The 17,515-nt window shown below is 47.0% G+C and overlaps 1 long non-coding RNA gene across 1 annotated transcript in view; it reads right to left on the minus strand.

Annotated features, from left to right (window-relative positions):
• LOC140202361 (uncharacterized) overlaps positions 1-17,166 on the minus strand; it is a 78,689-nt gene extending 61,523 nt beyond the window's left edge. The window contains exon 1 of the long non-coding RNA XR_011887082.1: positions 16,746-17,166. This is a non-coding gene — a long non-coding RNA (uncharacterized lncRNA). The remainder of the gene's footprint in view (positions 1-16,745) is intronic.
• Between the last annotated feature and the right edge of the window lie 349 nt (positions 17,167-17,515).

Here is a 17,515-nt window from a genome sequence, read left to right on the forward strand (position 1 = left end):
AAAGTACATATAAGTCACCATATGCAACCCTGAGATTTATTTTCTTGCAGACATTCACAGTAGAACGAAATATCATAGAATCAATGAAAAGCCGCAAAAACAAATACTGGCAAACAACCGATGTTCAAAAATAGACAAATTGTGCAAATACTATATAAAAAATAATATTGCGAATATGAGTTGTAGACCAAGGTGTTTGTGTTGTCCAGGTGGTCTAAGGCTGTGTGAAGAGCCATTGAGATTGCGTCTACCATAGACCTATTGCGGTGATAGGCAAATTGCAGTGGGTGCAAGACCTTGCTGAGGCACGAGTTGATTCAAGCCATGAACAAACTCTCAAAGTACTTCATCACTGTTGATGTGAGTGCTACCGGGCGATAGTCATTAAGGCAGCTCACATTATTCTTCTCAGGCACTGGTATAATTGTTGCCTTTTTGAAGCAAGTGGGAACTTCTGCCCGTAGCAGTGAGAGTTGAAAATGCCCTTGAATACTCCCGGCATTTGGTTGGCACAGATTTTCAGAGCCTTGCGAGTGCTCAGGCAGGAGCTGATATGCTTCAACACCAGCCTCTCAAAGCACTTCATCACTGTGGATGGAAGTGCCACTGGGCCTAGTCATTGAGACAGGTTACAGGTTGAACATATCCTGACTGGTTACATCATGCAGCAGTTTGGCAGTTCCAACACACAGGAACACAAGAGGCTGCGGAAAGATGTGGACACAGTTCCCTCTAAGCAGAGTGGCCACGCAGTGACTCAAATGGCTCCCGCGCACATCAGCTAGAAAGAATTTACAGATGTTAAAGATTTTTTTTGCTGTACTGTGTTTCATTACTACCTTCTTTTAATAAATAAAATCAAAAACATTTCACTCTGAATATTCATTGTGTATATTATAAAAAAATACGTTTGAAGTGCCACGTAGTTTTCAGGCTGCCTAAAATTCTCCTGTTCAGAGTCATGGTTGGTTCGTGCAAGTGTGAAGATAATTTGGAAGGAATGTTGGTGGTGGACACACACAGATCTTCCCACCATTGAGAGTGGTGGAGGACACAGTCTGGTCCACTTCACACACAGCTTTAAACTCCTCGGCATAAACATCACTGAGGATCTCACGGGACTGTACATACCGGCTGTGTGGTGAAAAGGCACAACAGCACCTCTTTCACCTCAGACGGCTGAAGAAGTTTGGTATGGGCCCCCAAATCCTATGAACTTTCTACAGGGGCACAATTGAGAGCATCCTGACTGGCTGCATCACTGCCAGGTATGGGAACTGTACTTCCCTCAATCGCAGGACTCTGCAGAGAGTGGTGCAGACAGCCTAGTGCATCTGTAGATGTGAACTTCCCACGGTTCAGGACATTTACAAAGACAGATGTGTAAAAAGGGCCTAAAGGATCATTGGAGACCTGAGTCACCCCAACCACAAACTGTTTCAGCTACTACCATCCGGGAAACGGTACTGCAGCGTAAAAGCCAAGACCAACAGGCTCCGGGACAGCTTCTTCCACCAGGCCATCAGACTGATTAATTCATGCTGGCACAACTGTATTTCTATGCTATATTGACTACTTTGTTGTACATATTTTTTATTCTAAATTATTATAAATTGCACATTGCACATTTAGACGGAGACATAACATAAAGATTTTTGCTCCTCATGTATATGAAAGATGTAAATAATAAAGTCAATTCAATTCAGTTCAATTCAATTCCAGGAGCAGAGGAAAGGCAGACTGTCTCACGGTAAACACTGGCAACAACTGGACCAGGATAGGCGGTTCGTAGTAGGCGGTTTGTAGGCGCTATGGAAGGTGAAGGGGGAATGGGCTGGCGATGGGGATGCGGGGAGACAGGAAGTCGCAGTAGTGAGGGCGAGATGGGAAGGGAGTGGCAGGTGGAGGAGGGTGACTTAGACAGAGAATAGGTGAGGGGAAGGGGAGGTGTCAGGGGAGCTGGAGGGGGGACCCAGGATCCAGGCAGCCACAGGGGTGGGTTGAAGCTTAGGGTGCAAGAGATGGATCAGATCAGGGACTCAGGAGCTCTGCTGCCCCAGTGTTTTGGGATGAAGGGAACCTGTGTGATCTCCAGTGTTGAACACCAGCCTCTCACACCCCCACCCCACACACACACACTCACAAACACACACTCACACACACACACACACACACACACACTCACACACATACACACACACACACACTCACACACTCACACACACACATACACAGACACACACACACTCATACACATAGACAGGCACACACACACACATATACACACATCCACACACACACAGACTCTCTAACTCTCTCTCTCTCACACACACACACACTCACTCTACAGCCCAGTATTTAAACTGCCATTTTCAATGCTACCCGTACTCACAGAGTTTCCTGCGATGGGTCGGACTGAAGTGGTGGAACCAGTTCGTCCAACAGGAGTGAACTCCTTTGGCATGTCTAATCTCTGAGTAACAAAAGCCACTCAACACCATGGCCCTGTCTGTCACAGATCTCAACACATCTCCTTTGTACACAGACAGTCGATGAAAGATAAGGCTAAAGCGATGTTTTAAATTGTAATGAAGGGAAAGGAGAAGATGTCTTCACCCTCACTTGGTACTAACATGTCACTGATTAGATCTCAGAACAGGTGCAGTCTTGTGGTTACACTCCCAACAATTATGAATTGTAACACATGCAAAATGCTAGAGGACCCAGCAGATCAGGCAACATCCATGGAGAGGAATAGACAGTCGATGATTTGGGCTGAGACACTTCATCAGGACTCTCAAAGCCTGGCAGCTGTAGGAGAGAGGGCGAAGCAGAAAGAAAGAGAGACACTGGGACTATAAAAAACAGGAACAGAATTAGCCATTCCGTCCATCCAGTCTGCTCTGGCATTCCATCATGACTTCTCAACCTCATTCTACATTCTCTCTGTAACATTTGATGCCTGCACAGCTGTCTTAGCATGAACTCCACAGATTCACCAGCCTCTGGCTAAAGAAATTCCTATGAATCTCTGTTCGAAGTGGACGTCCCTTTATTCCAATGTTGTGCCCTCTGGTTCTAGACTCCCCTACTGTAGGAAGCATCCTCTCCACATCCACTCTGTCTCGGTCTTTCAATATTCAATAGGTTTCAATGAGATCTCCCCTCATTTTTCGAAACTCCAGACCTTGACCTAACCCTTTCATTCCCATGGACCTCCTCTGGATCCTCTCCAAACCAGCACATCTTTTCTTACGTAAGGGGTCTAGGGGGATGTCACGGTAGCATAGTGGTTAGCGGAGAACTGTACAGTGCCAGAATCCTGGTTTCAATTCCCACTGCTGTCTCTGTAAGGAGCTTGTACGTTCCCCTGTGAACGCGTGCGTTTCCTCCCAGGGTCCAAAAACATACGAGTTCGGGTGGTAAGTTGTGGGCGTGTTATGTTGGTAAGCTGTGGGCGTGCTATGTTGGTAAACTGTGGGCGTGCATGTCATAAATTGTGGGTGTGCTATGTTGGTAAGTTGTGGGCGTGTTATGTTGGTAGGTTGTGGGCATGCTATGTTGGCAGGTTGTGGGCGTTCTATGTTGGTAGGTTGTGGGCATGCTATGTTGGTAGGTTGTGGGCATTCTATATTGGTAGGTTGTGGGCATGCTATGTTGGTAGGTTGTGGGCATGCTATGTTGGCAGGTTGTGGGCGTTCTATGTTGGTAGGTTGTGGGCATGCTATGTTGGTAGGTTGTGGGCATTCTATATTGGTAGGTTGTGGGCATGCTATGTTGGTAGGTTGTGGGCATGCTATGTTGGCAGGTTGTGGGCGTTCTATGTTGGTAGGTTGTGGGCATGCTACGTTGGCAGGTTGTGGGCGTGCTATGTTGGTAGGTTGTGGGCATGCTATGTTGGTAGGTTGTGGGCATGCTATGTTGGCAGGTTGTGGGCGTGCTATGTTGGCAGGTTGTGGGCGTTCTATGTTGGCAGGTTGTGGGCGTGCTATGTTGGTAGGTTGTGGGCGTGCTATTCTGGTAGGTTGTGGGCATGCTATGTTGGCAGATTGTGGGCGTTCTATGTTGGCAAGTTGTGGGCGTGCTATGTTGGTAGGTTGTGGGCGTGCTATGTTGGTGCTGAAAGCTTGGTGACGCTTGCGGGCTGCCCTCCAGCACATCCTCAGACTGTGTTTGTCACTGACATGAACGACGCTCTTCACTGTGTTTTTCAATGTACATGTGAGAAATAAAACTAATCTTTAATCTCTAACCTGTTGATGGAATGGACTTCAGAGATGGAACCACAAGGACTCATGGTGGGTGGTGTGGGCAAATTGAATGCCCGGTCACTGTCTGAGCCGTCCAATGAGAGTGTGAGACTCCCCAGGGCTGAACGCACTCCCAACATTGGGAATAGAGTTCTTGTGTTGGACATACTGTCCTAAAGTTGGGGATATTGACATAATGAGACATTCCACAATTTCAGCTGGTTTCATGGTTCCGGATCATCACTCTGGGATTCTTGGTCACTGTGTTAGTCACTATGCTGTCATTCCAGAGACAGCCAGCATCAGACTGTCACAAATACACTCAGTGGCCACTCTGTTAGGTAACTCTTGTACCTAATAAAGTGGCCAATGAGTATATGTTCATGGCCTTCTGTTGCTGCAGCCCATCCAATTCCAGGCTCAATGTGCTGTGTATTCAGAGATTCTCTTGCATACACTACTGTTGTAACACGTGGGTATTTGAGGTGCTGTCTCCTTTCCATCAGCTTGAACCAGTCTGGCCATTCTCCTCTGACCTTGCTCATGAACACGGTGTTTTCACCCACAGAACTGCTGCTTACTGGATGTTTTTCGTTTCTTGACCATTCTCTGTCAACTCTGGAGACTGTTGTGTGTGAAAATCTCAGCATTTTCTGAGATACTCAAATCACCCCATATGGCATCAACAATCATTCTATGGTTAAAGTCACTTAGATCACATTGCTTCCTCATTTTTTCCCACTTCATTCAAACAAAAGCTATAGCCATGGGCACTCGCATGGATCCCAGCCATACTTGCCTGTTTGCTAGCTATGTGGAGCAGTCCACATTCCAAGCCTATACCGGCATCGCTCCCAAACTCTTCCAACGCTACATTGATGGCTGCATTGACTCTGGCTCCTGCACCCATGCTGAGCTCGTCAATTCATCAACTCTGCCTCCAACTTCCATCCTGCTCTTAAATTTACTTGGTCCATTTCTGACAGCTCTCTCCCCTTTCTCAATCTCTGGAGACAGGGTATCTACTGATAACTTTTATAAACCCACTGACTCTCACAGCTATCTGGACTATACCTCTTCTCACTCTGTCACTTGTAAAAACGCCATTCCTTTTCCCCAGTTCTTCTATCTCTGCCACATCTGTTTGCAGAATGAGGCTTTTTATTCCAGAACAGCTAAGATGTTCTCCTTCTTCAAAGAAGGAGGCTTCCCTTCCACCACCATCAATGCTGCCCTCAGCCACATCCTTCCACTTTGCGCACATCTACCCTCACCCATCCTCCTGCCGCCACACCAAGGATAGGGTTCCTCTTGTCCTCGCCTACCATCCCACTAGCCTCTGTAATTCCATAATACTCTAACTTACGCCATCTCCAATGGGAACCCACCACCAAGCTCATCTTTCCCTCTCACCCCACTTTCCGCTTTCCGCAGGGATCACTCCCTACGTGACTCCCTTGTCCATTCATCCCTCCCCACTGATCTCCCTCCTGACACTTATCCTTGCAATCCAACCAAGTTCCACACCTGCCCCTACACCTCCTCCCTCACTACCATTCAGGGCCCCAACTAGTCCTTCTAGGTGAGGCGATACTTCACCTACAACGTTGTTGGGTTCTTCTACTGTATCTGATGCTCCCGGTGTGGCCTCCTGTATATCCGGTGTAGGTTGGGAGTTTGCTTCATTGAGCACCTTCATTCGATCTGCCAGAAAAAGCAGGCCACCCATTTCAATTCTACTTCCCATTCCTAGTTCCATGGCCTCCTCTATTGGCACAAAGGGGCCACACTCAGGTTGGAAGAGCAACACCTTATATTTTGTCTGGGCGTGACCAAGCCTTGTCACTGACTAGGGATGGCACATGGCGCACTCGGGAAAACACTCATTCCCAGCAGTAATAGTGACTGGGTCTGAACCAGACCTGCTGCATGGGGCTGTCTCATAGAGGCAGCAGTAACCTGCACAGGTGTGCTGATGGTGGAAGATACCATCTTCAATTGGATAATTGAGTTAATTAGCTTTTGGTTGGTCTAAGGGTAGGGGCTTAGCAGTTATAAGCCTCAGGTTACCAAGGCTTTGGGGTTAGTTTTCTTTGGTGTTTTGTCTGAGGGTGGCTATATATATTGTTTTTGACTTGTTTTGAGGTAAATAAAAGCACCTCAATCTAGTTTTGTGACTCAAGCCATCTTGTTATTTTTCTTAAACAATTGACCCAAAGTTTTTTGTGACACTGGGTAACCTTCATCCTGATGGCATGTACATTGATTTCTCAAACCTCCAGTGATTTCCTCCCCCTTTCCTTCACCATTCCCCATTCTCTTTCCCTCTCTCCTTTCCTGACTATCTCCTGGCTCCCTCTGATAGACCCCCACCACCTTCTCTTTTCAACTCCTATCAGATTCCCCCCTCTCAAGCCCTTTACCTCTCCCAGAATCGACTTCCCAGCTCCTTGATTCACACCCTCCCCCACTTCCAGATTCACCTATCACTTGCCACCTTGTACTTCCTCCTCCCCTCCCCTTACTTTCTTATTCTGACTTCTTCCCTTCATTTCCAGTCCCAACGAAGGGTCTCAGCCCAAAATGTTGACTGTTTGTTCCCATCTATAGATGCTGCCTGACTTGCTGAGTCTCTGTAGAACACTGTGTGTTTCTGCAGGACCTCTTGTGATTCCCCTTTCTGCTGTTTGGTCTGATCAATTGAACCTGTTGACCGTGTCTGCATGCTTTTCTGCATCGAGTTGCTGCCACGTGATTGGCTGATGAGATGTTTGCATTAACGAGCAGGTGAATAGGTGTAGCTGATAAAGTGACCTCTGAGTGTGTACCTTCACCTCCTGACTCAGGCACTGGAGATGAAATCACAAAATTACTGTGCTTTTCCACACTGGCTTCAACTGAATTCTATTTCATTGATGATAAATAAGTCAATGTAATTACTGAGTCCTCTAGAGATTGTTCTGCTGAATCCAAAGGATCTGCAAAGCTGTCTGAAAACATCTGAACAAATCATTTTCCTATCTTTAAATTAATCTTTCAACACAGTTACTATTTTTTATTTAAACAGATAGATGTAAACACTTGGTGTTGGGAATCTGGTCCTAAAGTTGTGCATATTACCTTTTGCTTCGAAGTTCAAAGTAAATTTATTATCAAGATACATATGTCACCATATAAAACCCTGAGATCCATTTTCTTGCAGGCATTCAGACTAAAACAAAGAATCAGAAAAAACTGCAAAGGCTGAAAAACAACCAATGTGTCAGAGAGACAAAAAGTGCGAATTCAAAACAAGAGAAAATATAATAATAATAAACAAACAAACAAATAAATCAACAAGCAATAAAAAATGAGAATGAGTTGCAGTCTTAAAAACTGAAACCATTGGTTGTGGAATCAATTCAGTGTTATGGTAAGTCAAGTTATTCACACAGGTTCAGTAACCTGATGGTTTTAGGGTAATAACTGTTCCTGAACCTGGCGGTGTGGGACCTGATGGTTATAGGGTAATAACTGTTCCTGAACCTGGTGGTGTGGGACCTGATGGTTGAGGGGTAATAACTGTTCCTGAACCTGGTGGTGTGGGACCTGATGGTTGTAGGGTAATAACTGTTCCTGAACCTGGTGATGTGGGACCTGATGGTTGAGGGTAATAACTGTTCCTGAACCTGGTGGTGTGGGACCTGATGGTTGAGGATAATAACTGTTCCTGAACCTGGTGGTGTGAGACCTGATGGTTGAGGGGTAATAACTGTTCCTGAACCTGGTGATGTGGGACCTGATGGTTGAGGGTAATAACTGTTCCTGAACCTGGTGGTGTGGGACCTGATGGTTGAGGATAATAACTGTTCCTGAACCTGGTGGTGTGGGACCTGATGGTTGAGGGGTAATAACTGTTCCTGAACCTGGTGGTGTGGGACCTGATGGTTGAGGGGTAATAACTGTTCCTGAACCTGGTGGTGTGGGACCTGATGGTTGTAGGGTAATAACTGTTCCTGAACCTGGTGGTGTGGGACCTGGTGGTTATAGGGTAATAACTGTTCCTGAACCTGGTGGTGTGGAGCCTGATGATTGCAGGGAAATAACTGTTCCTGATCCTGGTGATGTGAGTCCTGAGGTTCCCGTACCTTCTACATGATGGTAGCAGCGAGAAGAGAGCATGCCCTGGGTGGTGAGGATCTCTGATGATGGATGCTGCTTTCCTGTGACAGCGCTCTGTGCAGATGTTCTCAAAGGTGGGGAGGGCTTTGTCCGTGATAGTCTGGGCTATCGCTGCTACCTTTTGTAAACAGTCAACATTATGGGCCGAGACCCTTCTCAGTAAAGTGTAGGAGCTGTTGCACCTGGGTGGGTGAGGGAGGGCACATGGGCTGGATGAACTCTGATATGATGTGTGTGCCTGGGTTGTATTGATCTCAAGAGGGCAGGAAACAACATTGTTAGTTGTCTGCTGACAACATCCCTCTGCTGGTGATCTGACTCATGTCAGACCACAAAATTCTGTCAGAGCATCTCTCCTGGGACCAGACCAGCACGTAAGTGCCACTGAAATGAAAGCACAGCAATGCCTCTACTTTCTTAGAATTTTGAGTATATTTGGCATATCATCTAAAACATTGAGTAACTTCTATAGACTATCCTGACTGGTTGCATTGTGGCCTGGTATGCAAACACCAACCAGGAACCAAAAAGGGTGCAAGACTGGGGGATATAGCCCAATCCATCACAGGAAAAGCCCTCTCCATCATTGTGGAAGGAAAGGAAAGCAAAAGAAAACAGTATCCACCATCATGCCACCCCACCATATAGGCCATGCTCTCTTCCCCCTGCTGTCATTAGGAAGAAGGTACAGGAGCCTCAGGTTCCACACCACCAGGTTCAGGAACAGTTATTACCCCTCAACCATCAGGTTCCACACCACCAGATTCAGGAACAGTTATTACCCCTCAATCATCAGGTCCCACACCACCAGGTTCAGGAACAGTTATTACCCCTCAACCATCAGATCCCACACCACCAGGTTCAGGAACAGTTATTACCCCTCAATCATCAGGTCCCACACCACCAGGTTCAGGAACAGTTATTACCCTACAACCATCAGGTCCCACACCACTAGGTTCAGGAACAGTTATTACCCCTCAACCATCAGATCCCACACCACCAGGTTCAGGAACAGTTATTACCCTACAACCATCAGGTTCCACTCCACCAGGTTCAGGAACAGTTATTACCCTACAACCATCAGGTCCCACACAACCAGGTTCAGAAACAGTTATTATCCTACAAGCATCAGGTCCCACACCACCAGGTTCAGGAACAGTTATTACCCTACAACTATCAGGTCCCACACCACCAGGTTCAGGAACAGTTATTACCCTACAACCATCAGGTCTCAGACCACCAGGTTCAGGAACAGTTATTACCCCTCAATCATCAGGTCCCACACCACCAGGTTTAGGAACAGTTATTACCCTACAACCATCAGGTCCCACACCACCAGGTTCAGGAACAGTTATTACCCCTCAGTCATCAGGTCCTACACCACCAGGTTCAGGAACAGTTATTACCTCTCAACCATTAGGTCCCACATCACCAGGTTCAGGAACAGTTATTACCCCTCAAACATCAGGTCCCACACCACCAGGTTCAGGAACAGTTATTACCCTACAACATCAGGCCCCACACCACCAGGTTCAGGAACAGTTATTACCCCTCAAACATCAGGTCCCATGCCACCATGTTCTGGAACAGTTATTACCCCTCAAACATCAGGTCCCACACCACCAGGTTCAGGAACTGTTATTATCCCTCAACCATCAGGTCCCACACCACCAGGTTCAGGAACAGTTATTACCCCTCAGTCATCAGGTTCTACACCACCAGGTTCAGGAACAGTTATTACCCTACAACCATCAGGTTCCACTCCACCAGGTTCAGGAACAGTTATTACCCTACAACCATCAGGTCCCACACAACCAGGTTCAGAAACAGTTATTATCCTACAAGCATCAGGTCCCACACCACCAGGTTCAGGAACAGTTATTACCCTACAACTATCAGGTCCCACACCACCAGGTTCAGGAACAGTTATTACCCTACAACCATCAGGTCTCAGACCACCAGGTTCAGGAACAGTTATTACCCCTCAATCATCAGGTCCCACACCACCAGGTTTAGGAACAGTTATTACCCTACAACCATCAGGTCCCACACCACCAGGTTCAGGAACAGTTATTACCCCTCAGTCATCAGGTCCTACACCACCAGGTTCAGGAACAGTTATTACCTCTCAACCATTAGGTCCCACATCACCAGGTTCAGGAACAGTTATTACCCCTCAAACATCAGGTCCCACACCACCAGGTTCAGGAACAGTTATTACCCTACAACATCAGGCCCCACACCACCAGGTTCAGGAACAGTTATTACCCCTCAAACATCAGGTCCCATGCCACCATGTTCTGGAACAGTTATTACCCCTCAAACATCAGGTCCCACACCACCAGGTTCAGGAACTGTTATTATCCCTCAACCATCAGGTCCCACACCACCAGGTTCAGGAACAGTTATTACCCCTCAGTCATCAGGTTCTACACCACCAGGTTCAGGAACAGTTATTACCCTACAACCATCAGGTTCCACTCCACCAGGTTCAGGAACAGTTATTACCCTACAACCATCAGGTCCCACACAACCAGGTTCAGAAACAGTTATTATCCTACAAGCATCAGGTCCCACACCACCAGGTTCAGGAACAGTTATTACCCTACAACTATCAGGTCCCACACCACCAGGTTCAGGAACAGTTATTACCCTACAACCATCAGGTCTCAGACCACCAGGTTCAGGAACAGTTATTACCCCTCAATCATCAGGTCCCACACCACCAGGTTTAGGAACAGTTATTACCCTACAACCATCAGGTCCCACACCACCAGGTTCAGGAACAGTTATTACCCCTCAGTCATCAGGTCCTACACCACCAGGTTCAGGAACAGTTATTACCTCTCAACCATTAGGTCCCACATCACCAGGTTCAGGAACAATTATTACCCCTCAAACATCAGGTCCCACACCACCAGGTTCAGGAACAGTTATTACCCTACAACATCAGGCCCCACACCACCAGGTTCAGGAACAGTTATTACCCCTCAAACATCAGGTCCCATGCCACCATGTTCTGGAACAGTTATTACCCCTCAAACATCAGGTCCCACACCACCAGGTTCAGGAACTGTTATTATCCCTCAACCATCAGGTCCCACACCACCAGGTTCAGGAACAGTTATTACCTCTCAACCATCAGGTCCCACATCACCAGGTTCAGGAACAGTTATTACCCCTCAAACATCAGGTCCCACACCACCAGGTTCAGGAACAGTTATTACCCTACAACATCAGGCCCCACACCACCAGGTTCAGGAACAGTTATTACCCCTCAAACATCAGGTCCCATACCACCATGTTCTGGAACAGTTATTACCCCTCAAACATCAGGTCCCACACCACCAGGTTCAGGAACTGTTATTATCCCTCAACCATCAGGTCCCACACCACCAGGTTCAGGAACAGTTATTACCCCTCAACCATCAGGTCCCACACCACCAGGTTCAGGAACAGTTATTACCCCTCAACCATCAGGTCCCACACCACCAGGTTCAGGAACACTTATTACCCCTCAACCATCAGGTCCCACACCACCAGGTTCAGGAACAGTTATTACCCCTCAACCATCAGGTCACCACCAGGTTCAGGAACAGTTATTACTCCTCAAACATCAGGTCCCATACCACCATGTTCCAGAACAGTTAATACCCCTCAAACATCAGGTCCCTCCACCAGGTTCATGGACAGTTATTACCCTACAACCATCAGCACTGAACCAGACAGGATAACTTCACTGACCTGAATACTGAACTGATCCCACAACCTGCAGACTTCATCTCATGTGCTTGATATTTACTTCTTGCTTACTTATTTATTTATTTGTTTGTTTGTTTGTTTGTGTTTCTTTTTCTTTCTTTTTGTTTCTGCACAATTTGTTCCCATTTGCAGATTGTTGTTTGTCTGGTTGGGTGCGGTCTTTCATTGATTGCATTAGGTTTCTTGTATTTACTGTGAATGCCCACAAGGAAACAAATCCCAGGGTTGTACATGGTGACATATATGTACTTTGATAATAAATTTACTTTGAACTTTGACCTTTCTGTGACCTTTGTTTATTCCCCTCCAAAGATGCTGCCTGCGTGGCTGAGCTCCTCCAGCATTTTGAGTGTGTTGACTGTGAAGCCGCGGTCATTAGGTTAAAGCTGTCCCATTTCAGTAAGTTACTGAGCTGTCAGCCAAGTCTTTGATTCACAGACATGGGTGGCTCTTGCTAAGTTATGGATTCCGTTTTTAATAACAGTTAGTACAAATATCATAAATTTTAATGTAGCATCGAAGAAAGGCCTTTTTTTCTCTCAGAAGCCACACGCCCTGAGGTAGATTTTTTTTTGCCTGAGAAAGCCAGATGTTTGCATTCAGTCAATATCTGATGTGGTGCTTTCGTGATGGCAATCAGTGTATTTATGTAGAGCAAAGTCCCCATAAAAATGTCAGCACTTGAATTACACGGTACCATATTTCACTCTCTTCTATTTTAGTACAGTGAGTTATGGCAACAGAAATGTGTCCCCATTAAAGGTGATTTGATATATCTTCTACCTTGTTTAGAAGGACATCCATCTCCTATGCAATAAAGAAAACTGGCCTTACATTATTCTTTGTCTTCCCCTGCTGTCTGCGATAATTTATGATTTTACAGTCTCTTGGCAGCTTTGCACTGCTAGCAACTAAATAACCTTTTGAAGGTTTGAAATGTGTTGCTACAGTCCTGGTGCGCTGGGTGTATCGATTGCTAACTCCTGCAGAAGGCTGGTGGTGGTAGGAGGAGGGGGGGCAGGGGAGACCGAGGGAAGGTGATCTATTAACTGGTCGGTGAAATAAATGACTCTGGATCCATGCTCCAGTGATTTCTGCTTCCCTGGGCTATAACACGGGCTTCTGCTCCTTGCTTTGTGGAGAGGAGGCCGATAATGGAGAGGCTGTCGACAGCCTCGGCTGCTTGCTCACCTCTCCTCGCTGTAGGTGGAAGGCTCCTGATCAACCTTGGGGTAGGAAGCGGCTGTTTCTTTTCCAAGGACACGGTACAAACAGATCTGGTGCCTCTGGGCATTCACTCATGCAGAGAGGGGGAAGGAACAGGGGAGTGAAGGATTCGCATTCCTGCTCTGGTTTCTGTCAGGATGTCCAGGGAGGCTTCGCAGCACACAAAACATCTTTTCTCACTGTTGCTATGTAGCCTGCAGGACAACCATTTTGTACACAGCAAGATCCCAGAAGAAGCATTGTGACCCCTGCTCTTTGTGATTTTTGGCCGAGGAATTGGAAGGGAGATGCTTGCAGCTGACATGAAGGTTGGTGGTGCTGTGTATAAGGTTGTCAAAGGTTACAATGGGACATTGATAAGATGTAGAGCTGGGCTGAGAAGTGGCAGATGGAGTTCAGTCTGGAAAAGTGTGAAGTGATTCACTTTGGAAAGTTGAACTTGAAGGCAGACTACAGGTGAATAAACTTCGCGGGCCTCCAGCTGGGTACAGGTATCGACTATAACTGCTGTTTTGATGACAGACTCCTCTGCTCTTCATTAAGGATGATGTCTGGGCACGTCTGGTCCATTGGTATTTATACCCCCGTCATCCAGCCCTCCTGACTGGTTAGTCTTTATCCAATCCGGTTTCTGCTCTCCCACCTTGTTTACAATCGAATTCCAGTTCTTACTTGAGAGACCTTTGTCTTTGTTAGAATTTTTTACTTCTAGTTTTATTTCAATGGCTTCCTTCACCAGGCATTCCCAAAAGCCATTGGCACAGCACAGTAGTTTTGTGTCGTTGAAGCAATCCTATGGATATTGCGAATGCAATGTTCTGCTCCCACCGATTTCTCCGGGTACATCTCCTGTGCTCCTTGATGTAGGTTTACACCGTGACCAATATTCGCTGCTCCGCATTCTCACGGAATCCTGTAAACACCAGCTGACCTGAGTCCCAGGTCATCTTTGACCTCATAAGCTTCCTTATGGGTTTGGATGGTATTAATCTGGTATTCCTTCAGGATCCTGGTGATCCTTCCAGGAGCCATGGAAATATTAGGAAGACAGGCAGTAGCAATGGGTTCCTCCTCGTTGTCATGTTTCTGGCTGGAGTTTATTTGCTATATATGCCGGGGAGCACTAGATCCTTTTTCACAGAGTGCAGGGTTAATGACGGGATTCTTAGCTGTGTTGAGAAACAGAGTGATATTGGAGTTCAAGTCCACAGACCCCTCAAAGTTGCCACGCAGGTTGATAGGATTGTTAAGAAGTGTGTTGGCCTTCATTAGTTGGGAGATTGAGTTCACAGGGCCGTGAGGTAATGTTGCAGCTCTATAAAACCCTGGTTAGACCACGTTTGGAATATTGCGTTCAGATCTGGTCGTTTCATTATAGGGGGGATGTGGAAGCTGTAGAGAGGGCACAGAGTTTTACCAGGATGCTGCCTGGATTAGACAGCATGGCTGGAGAAAGAGGTTTAAGGTGATTCGAAGAAGGTATAGGGGAGATGGCAGAGGTAGGTTTTTTACATAGAGTTTGGTTGGTGGCAACAGTGGCCTGAAGTGGGCGACTGGTGGGGCGGATAGCGGTGAACGGCGGCGATATGGCTGTGGTGGAGCTGCTGACACTACAGGAGCTCAACATGCAGAAGGTGAATGTGTTGTCAGCCGTGCTTCCAATCGCCTTAAAATTTTGCCTCTCTCACATTAGCCACTTCCACCCTGGGTAAAAGTCTCTGGCTGTCCACTAGATTTATGCCTCTTATCCTCTTGTACACCTCAATCAATTCACCTCTCATCCTCCTTCCCTCCAAAGAGTAAAGCCCTAGCTCACTCAACCTCTTTCTCCAGCCATGCTCTCTAATCCAGGCAGGATCCTGGTCCACCATTACAGTTTGCAGTGCAGCAAGCCCAACATGGAGTTTACGGTGTGTTACTGGGAGCAGAAGGACTCACACCTCTGCCTTCAGGAGTGCCACAAGGTCAAAATTCAAAAATCAACGATCGAGATTCTTCAGTGTCATTTCCAGTACACATGTGTAAAGGAAAACAGATTAATTGTTACTCTGGATCCAATGCGGCACAAAAAAACACAATGAGATAGAGAACACAACAAATATAAATACATAAGATTGATTGGATGTCCATAAAGTGATGCTAGGCACTGTACACAAGGTGACTCTGACAGGAAATGATAAAGTAGTGGTGGTTGGGGGTGTGGAGGGGTGGGTTAGAGGTGGAGGTGTTGATCAGCCTCACTGCTTGGGGATAGTAACTGTTTTTGAGTCTGGTGGCCCTGGCATGGATACAGTGTAGCCTCCTCCCTGATGGGAGTGAGATAACCAGTCCATGAGCAGGGTGGGTGGGATCCTTCATGGTGTTACTGGCCCTTTTCCAGCACTTTTCTGTATATATGCCCTTGATGGCAGGGAGGCTGGTGCCAGTGCTGCGTTGGGCAGTTTTGACTACCCAGTGTAGAATCTTCATGTCCGCATTCAAATGCTCAGAGTTTGATAGGTTCATTTTGTTATCAAGCTCCGTCTGCAAAATGCAACTCTAGGATTCTTCTTCTCCAGATAACCATAAAATACAGAAAAAAAGAAAAAGAAACAAAAGCTCACCGATCCCACCCCCACCCCCACCCGACCCCTACCTCGCACACAAACTAACAGATCACCCAATGGAGAAACAACAGTAAGAACATGGAAGCCCAAACCCCCAGCCCACATGTCGGTAACAAGAAAGAATGGGCAAGAACACCAAAAGAACATAGAGCTGAAAGAAGCTGATATGAACTACAGTTAGTTTGCACTACAGCCCAATTCATAAATCTTAGAATTTTGATAACATCTTCAAGAGCATTGGGACCCAGTGGCTCCTCCAAGGGCAGTGACACGAACCAGTGGCCCCTCAGAGGACAGTGACACAAACCAGCAGCCCCTCAGAGGGCAGTGACACGAACCAGTGGCCCCTCAGAGGGGAGTGACATGAACCAGCAGCCCCTCAGAGGGGAGTGACATGAACCAGTGGCCCCTCAGAGGGCAGTAACACAAACCAGCGGCCCCTCAGAGGGCAGTGACATGAACCAATGGCCCCTCAGAGGGCAGTGACACAAACCAGTGGCCCCTCAGAGGGGAGTGACATGAACCAATGGCCCCTCAGAGGGCAGTGACATGAACCAGTGGCCCCTCAGAGGGCAGTGACACAAACCAGTGGCCCCTCAGAGGGGAGTGACATGAACCAGTGGCCCCTCCGAGGGCAGTAACTCGATCCCAGCAGCCCCTCTGAGGGCAGCTTCTTGACCCCAGTGAACCCTCTGAGGGCAGCAACTTGAACCCAATGACTTCTCAGAGAACCACTTACCTCGATGTTTCAATCTTCCTCAACACTTTAATCGGAGAAAAATGTAGTTGATCACGGCCCCTTGTCTCGTCTCTGAGCTTCTCCTCATGGTAGCTCATGCTCACATTTCACTGCTGGAGTTTTCTCAGGGACAGCAGAGCACTAGCTCACTCGATTGAACTACAGACTGAAAGTCACAGGCTCCAGCAGTTTCTAAAGCAAAATTGAGATAAAAAGAACAAGTAGAAGACGTAGAAAAGCTGAGATCATTGTTCGCTTGAGCTCTTCTGGAAAATAAAGACCTCTGGTGCTGAGGGCTTTGCTGAGTACTGAACCAGCATCGACTATACCAATCTACAGAAGTTTCGGTATTGCTGCAAACAGCGAGCCATTTGATAATTGTGTGCTAGGCAAACTGGCTGGGTTTGGCCAGCTCTAGGGGAGTTGTCTAAGGTCACCAAGGTGCAGATGAATAGGCAGTTCCAGAGAATGTTTACTGCTGCAGGCCGAGGCCGGAGCCAGACCCAGTCAGTGAGAGAGAGCTGCAGCCCGCTACGGTAGTGTGATGGTTTGCACAACACTGTTACAGCTTGTGCCATCGGAAGTCAGAGTTCAATTCCAGCGCTGGCTGTAAGGATCTTGTATTTCCTCCCTATGAATCCATGAGTTTCTTCCGGGTGCTCCCGTTTTCTCCCACAGTCCAACGACGTACAGGACTTGACCGTGTTTAGACTACATGTTTGTCTTCTGTACCTCCCTTTGGTGTTTAGAAACATAGATTCCAGTTAACT

The sequence above is a fragment of the Mobula birostris genome, chromosome 8 (genome assembly GCF_030028105.1).
Source record: "Mobula birostris isolate sMobBir1 chromosome 8, sMobBir1.hap1, whole genome shotgun sequence".
Lineage (NCBI taxonomy): Eukaryota > Metazoa > Chordata > Chondrichthyes > Myliobatiformes > Myliobatidae > Mobula > Mobula birostris.